Source organism: Cervus elaphus, chromosome 18, assembly GCF_910594005.1.
Source record: "Cervus elaphus chromosome 18, mCerEla1.1, whole genome shotgun sequence".
In the NCBI taxonomy this organism is placed as follows: Eukaryota; Metazoa; Chordata; class Mammalia; order Artiodactyla; family Cervidae; genus Cervus; species Cervus elaphus.
This window is the reverse complement of record NC_057832.1, coordinates 32280675-32292435: the sequence shown is the minus strand read 5'-3', so window position 1 is coordinate 32292435 and position 11761 is coordinate 32280675. Positions and strand designations below refer to the sequence as shown.

Genomic DNA, 11761 nt, shown 5'->3' with positions numbered 1-11761 from the left:
CAATTTATCCCGTTCCCCTTTTCCCCTGGTAGCCTTAAGTATGCTTTCTATATCTGTGACTCTAGCTGTTTTGTAAGTAAGTTAATTGTATGGTGAATGATTTTTATTCATTTTAAATGTTAGTTATCAAATCTCTCTGTTGAAGTTCAAGAATAATTTTTTCTTGGGTGAAGTAAACAGGAAAATGTTCAGAAACTATATGAAAATTTTCATATTCTGAAATAATAGATGATTACTTACTCTAACAGCTTTTACCACTCAAAAAATTTATAGCTTATCTCACTGAACCATAGTAGCCCTGTTTTACTATGTTTCCTGAAGTGTTTTATGTGAACATTGAAGTTCCTAGTTATTTCACAGTTTTTGTTTTATTCTAGTGTAATGTCTACATATAACAACAACAAAATAAGTGTAAACACTGAATTCTTTGATATTATGAAATGAATCATCATAAATATACTCAAAAATGTAGAATCCTATAACTTAGAGGGAATGCGATTTCAGAAAACACTGTTTGTCATTGCTCCGTCACTTAACCATGTTCAACTATTTGCTACCCTATGAATGGCAGCACGCCAGACCTCCCTGTCACTGTCTCCTGGAGTTTGCCAAAACTCATATCCATTGAGTCGGTGATGCCATCCAACCATCTCATCCTCTGTTGACCCCTTCTCCTCCTGCCCTCAATCTATCCCAGCATTATGGTCTTTTCCAATGAGTTGGCTGTTTGCGTCAGCTGGCCAAAGTATTGTAGCTTCAGCGTTAGTCCTTCCAATGAATATTCAGGATTGATTTCCTTCAGGATTGATTGGTTTGATCTCCTTGCTGTCCAAGGAGTTCTCAAGAGCCTTCTCTAGCACCACATCTAGACAGTATCAGTTCTTTGGCACTCAGCCTTCTTTATGGTACAACTCTCAAATCCATGCATGAGTACTGGAAAAACCATAGCTGTGACTGAACAGATCTTTTTCAGCAAAGTGATGTCTCTACTTTTTATTGCACTGTCTAGGTTTGTCATAGGTGTTCTTCCAAAGAGCAAGTGTCTTTTAATTTCATGGCTTCAGTCACCATCTACAGTGATTCTGGAGCCCAGGAAAATAAAAATCTGTCAGTGTTTCCATTGTTTCCCCATCTATTTGCCGTGAGGGGGCTGGATGCCATGATCTTAGCTTTTTGAGTGTGTTTTAAGCCAGCGTTTTCACTCTCCTGTTTCACTTTCATCAAGAAGTTCTTTAGTTCTTCTTCACTTTCTGCCATAAGGGTGGTGTTGTCTGCCTTTCTGAGGTTATTGATATTTCTCCTGGCAATCTTGATTCCAGCTTGTGCTTCATGCTGCTGCTGCTAAGTTACTTCAGTCATGTCCAACTCTGTGTGACACCATAGACGGCAGCCCACCAGGCTCCCCCGTCCCTGGGATTCTCCAGGAAAGAACACTGGAGTGGGTTGCCATTTCCTTTTCCAATGCATGAAAGTGAAAGGTGAAAGTGAAGTCGCTCAGTTGTGTACGACTCTTAGTGACCCCCTGGATTGCAGCCTACCAGGCTCCTCCATCCATGGGATTTTCCAGGCAAGAGTACTGGAGTGGGGTGCCATTGCCTTCTCCATGTGCTTCATCCAGCCCCGCATTTTGCATGATGTACAGTACCTAGAAGTTAAATAAGCAGGGTGACAGTATACAGCCTTGATGTACTGTTTTTCCAATTTTGAACTAATCCGTTGTTCCATGATTTGTTTCTGTTACTTCTTGACCTAATTACAGGTTTCTCAGGAAGCAGGCAAAGTGGTCTCATATTCCTGTTTCTTTAAGGATTTTCCACAGTTTTTTGTGATCCACACAGTCAACGCTTTAGCATAGTGAATGAAGCAGAAGTAGATGTTTTTCTGGAATTCCCTTGCTTTCTCTATGATCCAAACAGTGTTGGCAATTTGATCTCTGGTTCCTCTGCCTTTTCTAAAACCATCTTTAGTACTTCTGTAAGTTCTCAGTTCATGTACTGTTTAACTTGTACAAGTTAACTTTAACTTGAAGGATTTGGGGCATTGCCTTGCTAGCATGTGAAATGAGCGCAATTGTGCCATAGTTTGAACAGAAAACAATCTTTACTGAAAATAGTAGAGAAGCAGAGAACTTAAATATCTTCCCCAATGTCATAGAGTGCTTTATTGAAAAAGCTAAAATATTATATCTATTCCTATGATCCTTGCTCTTTCCATTAGATATATATATATACCTTTAATATCAATGAAATGCATAGTAACTGTTAGAATGTGATTGTATCAGAAACTTAACAAGAAGAAAAAAAAGTCATCCCAGAGTGATGCCTGGTGAGTAGAACACAGTCTTGACCATTGAAAGCATGAACTGAAACTTAGAAAAGATTTCAGTGAGTTGCCCACCAAAGGAAATGTTGAGTTATTTTGATTGGAGTTATAGAAATGAACTAATTTAAATTATTTAAGAGTAAATTTAAGGTTAAGTGCAAGATTTTGGTCATGGTACATACTCTAAGAAAATTTTAAATTCTGGTCTTGATAATTTAAAAAATGAAAGTGAAATCTTCCAAAATATCAGAAGTTCCCCAGTTCCATAAGACAGCTGAGAAGAAGCACCACAGAATTTTATTCATTTAGATATAATGAAATCAAAGCAAAACCATATTTAAAAATATATGAATATAATATGACTCAAAGTTAATCATTGAGTTTATGCATAAAGCCAAACCAATTTAAATACTTACTAGAAAATAAAACTTCCAAAAAGAAATAGATGTATTTACTTGTAATTACTTTATATGTCATTCATTCACTATTTTTGCACACCTTTTTTTTAACATGTTTACTTCAGAAAATATGTGTTAACTTTTAAATCCATTCTTTACTAATACTCTGTTGTATTTTGTTGATTTAAACATAGATCACATTAAAAAGTCTTGAAATGATTTGCTGTCTTATTTATAGAATTTAAATTATGCATAGTTGTCAAATTTTGTACACAAGAAGTAAGATTTTAATGGATAAGTTACTGAGGGGATAAAGTCAAATGACTCAGCTTGTCAGAAATGTGACGTGCCCTTCACACATCTCTAAGGCTGGAGAATGTCATTTCACAACTCTGCCAACCTGTTCAGTATTAAGCCAAGGTATGTGTGGAGCTTATATTCCCAGTTACACAGGGATCTACAAATTAAAAAAAAGTTCTATCATGCTATACAGATACTTAAGATTATTTCAGGTTTTGTTTGTTTGTTTTATTTTTATTTTATTTTTCTTGCAGCATACCTATCCTCTTCTTTAGTTAGCGGAAGTAAAGAATTTTAGTGCTGTAAGGGATAGATATGGAGAAGGAAATGGCAACCCACTCGAGTACTCTTGCCTGGAAAATCCCATGGACCAACAAACCTAGTAGGCTGCAGTCCGTGGGGTCGCTAAGAGTCGGACACGACTGAAGCGACTTAGCAGCAGCAGCAAGGAACAGATACTGTAGGCAAATTCTTGAATTACACTTGTAAACAAACTAAAACCTGGGTTAATTAAATATCTTAAACGGGTGCCCCTCTTTTTTTATTGGCGGAGATGAGAGCAAGCCCTTGCACCTGACTTCTGGAAAGGGACTTTTCAGCTGTACCATACTGTTACCATCTCCAGAGCAATATGGAAATGGCCTGCTTGATATGTGATTCTTTTCATCTGTTCAGATATATCTAAAAATCTTTCCAAAATTTGCTCTGTTCTACTTTCAGAGCGTAAACTTTGCTTAGGCTCCTTCACATTCCTTATACACACGTCTTCTCTGACCTGTCCAGTATCTTACAAACTTACACTTTCCAAACTTTCTCACTGTGAGTTTGGAAAGTTTCACTTTCTAAACTCTAGACATGTGGAAGGGATATTCATTAGTCCTTAATATTCATCTGCTTCATCTTTTTATTGTTATGTATTAAAACATCTTTTACCACTATTCATTTACTCTTTTTATTGAACTGTGAAAGATTGTAAGCCTGTAAAGTTAAAATATGTACAATATATTTAAAATAATGTAAATATTATTGATTCATTCTTCTCATTTTTTAATAGTTTTATCTGTATTTTTTGATGTTGAGTTGTGTGAGCTATTTATGTATGGTGAATATTAACCCCGTATCAGTCATATCATTTGCAGATATCTTTTTTTCCGTAAGTTGTCTTTTGGTTTTGTCACGATTTCCTATGCTGTACAAAAATTTTTAAGCTTCATTAGGTCCCATTTGTTTATTTTTGCTTTTGTTGCCTTTGCTTTAGGAGGTGGATACAAAAATATATTGTGATCTATGTCAAAGCCTATTCTACATTTTCCTCTAGGAATTTTATAGGTTCTGGTCTTACATTTAGGTCTTTAAACCAATTTGATTTTATTTTTATATATGGTATTAGAGAATGTTCTGACTTCATTATGTTACAATTAGCTGCCCAACTTTCTCAGCACCACTTACTGTAGAGACTGTTTTCTACATTGTATCTTTTGTTTCTTTGTCGTAGATTAACTGTAAGGGTGAGGGTTTATTTCTGGACTGGATTGTTGTAGATTTAGCCTCTCACTTTAAGAGCAAACCTCTATTCCTAATCTGCCCTAATCTCTCCCCCTGGAAAGCAGATTCTTTTATTTTCATAGTTTATGCCCTTTGCTGGTGGCTCAGATGGTAAAGACTCCACCTGCAGTGCAGGAGACCTGAGTTCGATCCCTGGGTCAGGAAGATCCCTGGAGAAGGGGATGGCTGCCCACTCCAGATTCTTGCTTGGAAAATCCCTTGGACAGAGGGTGTCCATGGGATCGCACAGTTGGACACAACTAAGTGACTTACATTTTCATGCCCTTCTAGCTAATATGCTTTATTGCCCCTTTTCTTTATAGCCAAAATGCTGAAGGAGTTTTCTGTATTTCCTGTTTCTACTACTCAAGTCTGATCCAATCTTACCTACGTGGATCACACATTTTTTTGTGGGTGCCAGTGACCTTAATGTCACTTTCTTCAGTGAGATTCCTTTTAGCCAGTTCTTACATGAGCTTTCGGCAGGGTCCATTACAGTTCAGTTCAGTCGTATCTGACTCTCTGTGACCCCAGGCACTGCAGCACGCCAGGCTTCCCTGTCCATCACCAACTCCGTGATCTTGCTCAAACTCATGTCCATCACGTCGGTGATGCCATCCAGCCATCTCATTCTCTGTCCTCACCTTCTCCTCCTGCCTTCAGTCTTTCCCAGAATTAGGGTCTTTTCCAGTGAGTCAGTTCTTAGCATCAGGTGGCCAAAGTTTTGGAGCTTCAGCTTCAGCCTCAGTCCTTCCAATAAATATTCAGGATTGATTGTCTTTATGATTGACATTACAGTTGGATACTTCTAAAAACATTTTTTTTTTCACTTGAATACTATGATAGCGTATCTCTAGCAACTTCTGCTCTATCTCCCCTTCAGGATTACTCCCCTTTCATCTGGAATAGCTAAAAACTCATTATTAACCCCTTTTACCTTTACTTTGTTGACCCTATATGTCATTCTCAAATGTACATGCAATCCAGATCTCTCCTCAGAACTAGGCTAATTTATCCAGCTGTCTCATTGGCATCTGCTCTTGCATGTTTTGAAGGTAAGTTCAAGGTAAAGATATATAAAATGGATTTAATAACTTTCCTGCTGAAACTTGAGGCCATTCCAACATTTGCCGTCTCTTGCAGTGGCAACACTGTTCTTCTCGTTTTGCAAATTAAGATCCTATGAACCACCTTCATCAGCTCCTTCCCACTCAGTATTGGCCCTTTCTGTGTCCTGGCCATGTACTGACTGTTTAAGTGATGTACTGTCTTTTGGTTTTCTTAACTCTAGAGAGAAGATACTGTCATTTTCTTCACACTGTACTCTCCATATCCAGTCCACTGTTAGATAATTTTAGTTTTGCCTCATAAGTAAATCTTAGATTTATCGCTTCATTTCATTTCTGTTGCCACCTTCCTCATCCAAGGTCCTGTAATCTCTCACTTGCATTACTCAGATAACTTCACAGTTCTCTTCACTGACTTGTTAGCCTTCATTCTGTATCCAGAGTGATGTTTTTCAAACAGATCTTTGATCATTTCCCTATATGAACACCTCCTTAAATCTTAATAACGCCTATATCCCATGTTTAATTGGTCACTCACCTGACCCTCCCACCTTACTGGATACTATACTTATCTATTAAAACCACATCAAGTCCCTTGCTTCTTTCCAACCCAGGGCATTCTCTGAGCTATCTTTCCTCCAGTTTTTACTGTGTATAGCCTGCTCTTCCTTCAGATCTCAGTTTCATTCCATCTTTAGTAGGTAAGTCTGATCTGACTTCTTTTTAGAAGTCAGTATCCCTGTTACAAACTTTTCTATACATTTTTCCTTTATAGGATTATTCCAGTTACTATTTGAAATCTGTTCATGAGATTATTCTGACAGTATCTGTCTCCCCAGATTGTATTATACAAATCTATGCTTTGTGTTTATCTTCTCTGAGAACTTTTATCAGCAGATATTAGTGTGGTATCTGCTTTATAGCAGGACTTCATTATATATTTTTTTAATAAATGAATGTTTAGATGTCCATTTTTCTCTGTGCTTACACATGTATGCACACTATTATGCATACATATTATTATCATGTCCACACATGACCTTCACATATAAATAGCTGCTCTTACACCTATCCCATATACATATGTATACAAATTGTGATAATCAAACATATTTATACAATCTTTTTTCTTGTATCAACATGGCTTAGTTTCATTAAATAATTTTAAATTTTTCTATATTTCTATTATTTTTTCTATAGTAATACTTAAATGGCTTTGTATTATCCCACCACATGAATGTGAAAAGATGTTTTAAATCACCATCATCTTATTTTACTGTTACAGATGATAACTTGGCTGGCATCTTTAATATTAAGCTCTGTTTATATCTGTAATTAGTTCCAGATTAAAATAAGGAGATAAAGGAAAAAATAAATAAATAAGGAGATAAAGGAGCATAATGAAATACTAGCAGTTTTAATCCTTTAGATTAATTGCTCTTAAAAGCAATTATTATTTGTCAGATCTAATGTTTGTTACATTGTTTACTTGACAAGCATCCTGGAAGATGGTTATTATGATCTCCATTGTACAGAAAGATAAGTTAAGATTCAAGGCATGAAGGAAACTAGTAGGATTATAAGACAAGCAAATGGCGAGCCAACAATTTGAGTCCTAGTCTATCTGATTACATTAAGACTTATTAATAATAGGCTATACTCATTTTAAATTTCTTTTCCTCCAGAGAATTTATACTAGTCCATACTTCTCTATTTCTGTATCTGTGCCATCGACACTAATGCTCTCTTTAGTCTTACTGAGGAAATATATTTTTTCCATTTAAAGACTTATGAACTTATTTTTAGTACATTGTTATATGTTTGAGTATAAATAAGTTTCAGTACATTTGTATCTTTCTCTGAGTTGTCTGGTCTTTTATCATTGGTTTTGGTATATTTTTTTAATATGATTGATTCTTCAGAGCTCTTTCTATATTAAGGGCATTACTGTGTGCCTCATATGTTACAGGTGTTTTCCTATTTTGTTAATTTTCTTTTAACTTAGTTTATGAAGTATATGTGTGTGTGTGTGTGTGTGTGTACTTTTAATGTTGCAATCAATTTAACTCTTGTTTAGTCAATAATTTAAAATTATATGCTTTTATCATATTCAGGATTTGACTTTTGACAACATTTTAATAATGGGTAAAGGTTAAATAATTCTTGAAAGAAATGTGCTTAGAAATATAAATTATAAATATGATTGGTTATATAAGTAGATAAAATTTATTTTAGGTGTATCTTGCTGAGTAAAAATGTCTTAGAGATAGGAATAGCAAAAGGTTTTAGAAATAGAATGAATGTACACATAAAATGAGTATGAAACAAAATGAATAGAAAGTTACCCATAACCAGACTTTATAAAAATATATGCTATTATAAATTTTAAAATATGTTAAAAGATTCTGCTGAAAGATTATTTTTGAAAAGTATATATATATATGTGTGTGTGTATGTATATACATATATGTGTGTCTATATATTTACATATATGTATGTATATACCTATGTGTATATATATATATTTACATGTATATATGTAAACAGGCTTGGTGTGATTAAAATATCAGAATAATTGATAGGATGTTGTAAATTGTAGTATCATAATGTTATATTAATTGAAATTCCTTGACTGTTGCTATAATGAGGAAACAAATGCAAAATGTTAAAAAATTTAAAATAAAAAATCCAGTGAACTAGAGCGATAAGATTATAGAATAAGTTAGAAATGGCAATAGTTGCATAACTTTCCAAGGTACCTCCCCAAATGACTTTGCTCTCACCTCAGTATAATAAAGGAAAGTGGAAGTGTTAGTCTTCAGTCTTGTTGACTCTTTGCAGCCTCATGGACTGTAGCCTGCCAGTCTTGTCTGTCCATGTAATTAACCAGGCAAGAGTATTGGAGTGGGGCCATTCCCTTCTCCAGGGGATCTTCTCGACCCAGGGATCGAACCAGTGTCTCCTGTGTCTCCCGCACTGGCAGATGGATCCTTTACCGACTGTGCCACCAGGAGCACCCCATGAACAGAGGAGCCTGGCAGGCTACAGTCAGTGGGGTCTCAGAGTTGAACATGACTGAGTGACTAACAGTTTCAGTATAATAAATTAATCAAACATTTTTTGTTTACCTAAAAGCCTGGTAAACATTAATAATGTGGTCAACTTCACTCTCATATATGCTGTGTATATGGATGCTTTGTCCTATAATCCTTCCATGTAGCCTATTGTGTGTGTGTGTGTGTGTGTGCATGCGTGTGTGTTAGTTGCTTAGTCGTGTCCGACTCTTGGCAACCCCATAGACTGCAGCCCATCAGGCTCCTCCATCCATGGAATCCAGGCAAGACTACTAGAGTGGGTTGCCATTTCCTTCTCCAACTGCCTATTGTAACTAAACCATACTGGTCATGTGGTTGTCAATAGATACATAGTTGTTTGCTTATTCATTTGAAAAATTTATTTATTTCGGTGCTTACTCTCCCCAAGATAAAATTTGGAGTACTTGCATGATAATTGACTTGTCCCTGCTTTCTTCTGACACCCAGAGCTTATTAATAATGCCTCGTTGATTGTTAAACCTTCAGAGACCAAAACTTCAAATGAGTAACTGATCGCTCCACCCTGGGTGAAGGATATGTTTTACTTTGTCAAGAACCACCATATTTTTTCTTCACAACTTTATGTGTAGAATGTATTCTACCTTCTTAGAGTATATATTATACAGCCTTAGCTCCAAGTGAATAACAGTTATCAATATGCACCCCCAAGAATTGAAAAGTGATTGTCTTCCAGTGTTGTTGGAGTTTGTATTTTGTACAAAACTGTTTAAGAGTTGACAATCCTCTCACCTCTAACATCTCCCTGTGTCAATATGCATAGTTTCAAACAAGTGTATTTTACTGATCATATACTGTTTATGCAGAGAAAAATACAGAGAACAGAGTTAACACAAAGATACCCACACACCCCCTCCATGTGTTGCCCAGAGGATAGGAGCTTCTATTCTTAATGCTGCATTATTGTTCTATCCAGGCTGTTACTCTTTTGTTTTCTTTTAGACGAGAGTGGCAGGGTTTAATCTTTGAAATTTAATTCCTAATTCTGTTTATTCTATCCGTCCTTATTCGTGGTGTCTGTTGACCTCCCATTCACTTGTCAGTAGTCTCAAGGTACTGTCAGGGTGCCTGATTTATAATATTTGTCTTCATTCTTATTGCATCATCATTTGAATTCTTCACTCTCTGTCTTTAATCACAGATTTTGCCGTATTACTTTGTAATACAACTCATTAGAAAAGGTGGATTATTTTTCCCCACCTCATTAGTGTCAGTTTGAGTCATGTAATTTATTTTGGGCAGTGCAATGTTAGCATATATTAATTGAGTTAAGGCTCTCATTTGTTTGCATGGTTAGACTTGCCTCTTGTCCTCTTGTCACCCCAAATGGGAAGAACATGCCGAGGAAGTTTCTTTCCCATCAGCTTGGCTGCTCAAAGGAGAACATAGGGGAGATATAAATACTGGACCAAAGATCCCACACAAGCACTTTAGCACAAAGTGGCCCAGGTGAGCCCAGCCTTGATCAACTAAATACAGTCAGACTGAACACCCATGGGCTTAAGACCATAATGTTTGTTATTATATACTAGTGAGATTTTTGAAATTGTTTATTAGTGACCAAAGCTAATTAGCAGATACTGTAATTACTTAATACATTTGATGAAGCCAAATCCATTTTAGCATGTTTTTAGCTTTTAAGATTATAGTTTCTGAAATTCATGAACTAAAAGAACTATCATTTCCATTGCATTCCTCTACTCCTTGTCATATTCATACGTAAAATGTATCATTGCCCTCACTCTCTGACTTCTGTTTTTTATCCTTTTTGCTCTCTCACTCCTGCACTCCTTCTTAATTGCTTTTCGACCTCACAAAAACCTCATGTATTGATGCCTCCATTTTTTCCTATAACTGTCAGCATCTCCTTGAGTTAAACTTTCTATTCAATACAGACCCTATAGTCACTCACTTGAGTAAATCCTCACCCAGTCTTTCTCTTTCATTTGCTATATATTTTTCCTGCAAACCCCAAACATAGATCAAGCTGCAATTTATAGTCTTTATTCAGTCAGACTAGTAGTATAATCGTGGGAAATTGTATAACTTAAATAACTCCACAAAATGAGATGCAAATATTGCTTTAGCTCATGAATTATTCAAGATGCTACTTAGCTTAAGAGCAGAAAGTGTAAGCTCTTCTAGAGGTTTCTCTCACTCTCTTTCCCAGAGTGAAGAGGTGTAGGCAGTCACAAAGTGGGCCAGTTCTCTGCACCCTTCAGCTTGTTTTCCTTCTAAAGAAATCAAGGTCACCATCACAATTTATTTCCAAACAGAGCCATCTTTCTGGGAGTCAGCCAGATAGGGCCTAAGTGTGGTCTTGATCAGGAGTATGTAACTTTTGCCTGTTTCCCATCTTCTTATATCAGGGATAGGCAGTATTTTTCTTTATATCCCTAAAAATATAGTATCTACAGATCATCATCTTTCACTTCACAGTAGAGTCCTTTCCCCAAAGTATTGAATATGGTGAGCCTTATGACCTGAAGCATCTTCTGCTACTTCTGGCCCACTGTGTTCTCAGATCAATTCCTTGTCCTTTGCTTTTTCTTCTAGAAGGTTGAATTCTTAGGGTGGATTTGCCAGCTTATTGAGTCACCTGGCATTGGATTTGGCGTTCAGCCACTGAAAGCCGTTGATAATGGAGATTTTGATTAATAATGGTACAATGGGGGGAAAGGAAAGAGCAGCAAAGAGCACTTTCGGTATATTAGAGAAGACAGACGATTATCGTATGCTAATGCATATACATAGAATCTGGAAAGATGGTACTGATGAACCTAGTGCAGAGCAGAAGTGGAGACACAGACATTGAGAACACACTTATGGACGTGGTTGGTGGGGAGGAGGGGGAGGGTGAGATGTATGGAGGAGAGTAACATGGAAACATACATTACCAGATGTAAAATAGATCTAGCCAGTGGGAATTTGCTGCATGACTCAGGCAACTGAAACCAGCTCTGTAACAACCTAGAGGGATGTTAGAGTGGGAAGGGACATGAGTTAAAAAAACAAA

General features: G+C 36.4%; 1 protein-coding gene across 4 annotated transcripts in view; it reads left to right on the top strand.

Moving 5' to 3' along the window:
* Window positions 1-11761, top strand: part of DGKB (diacylglycerol kinase beta) — an 809350-nt gene that overhangs the window by 518941 nt on the left and 278648 nt on the right. The window lies entirely within an intron of this gene.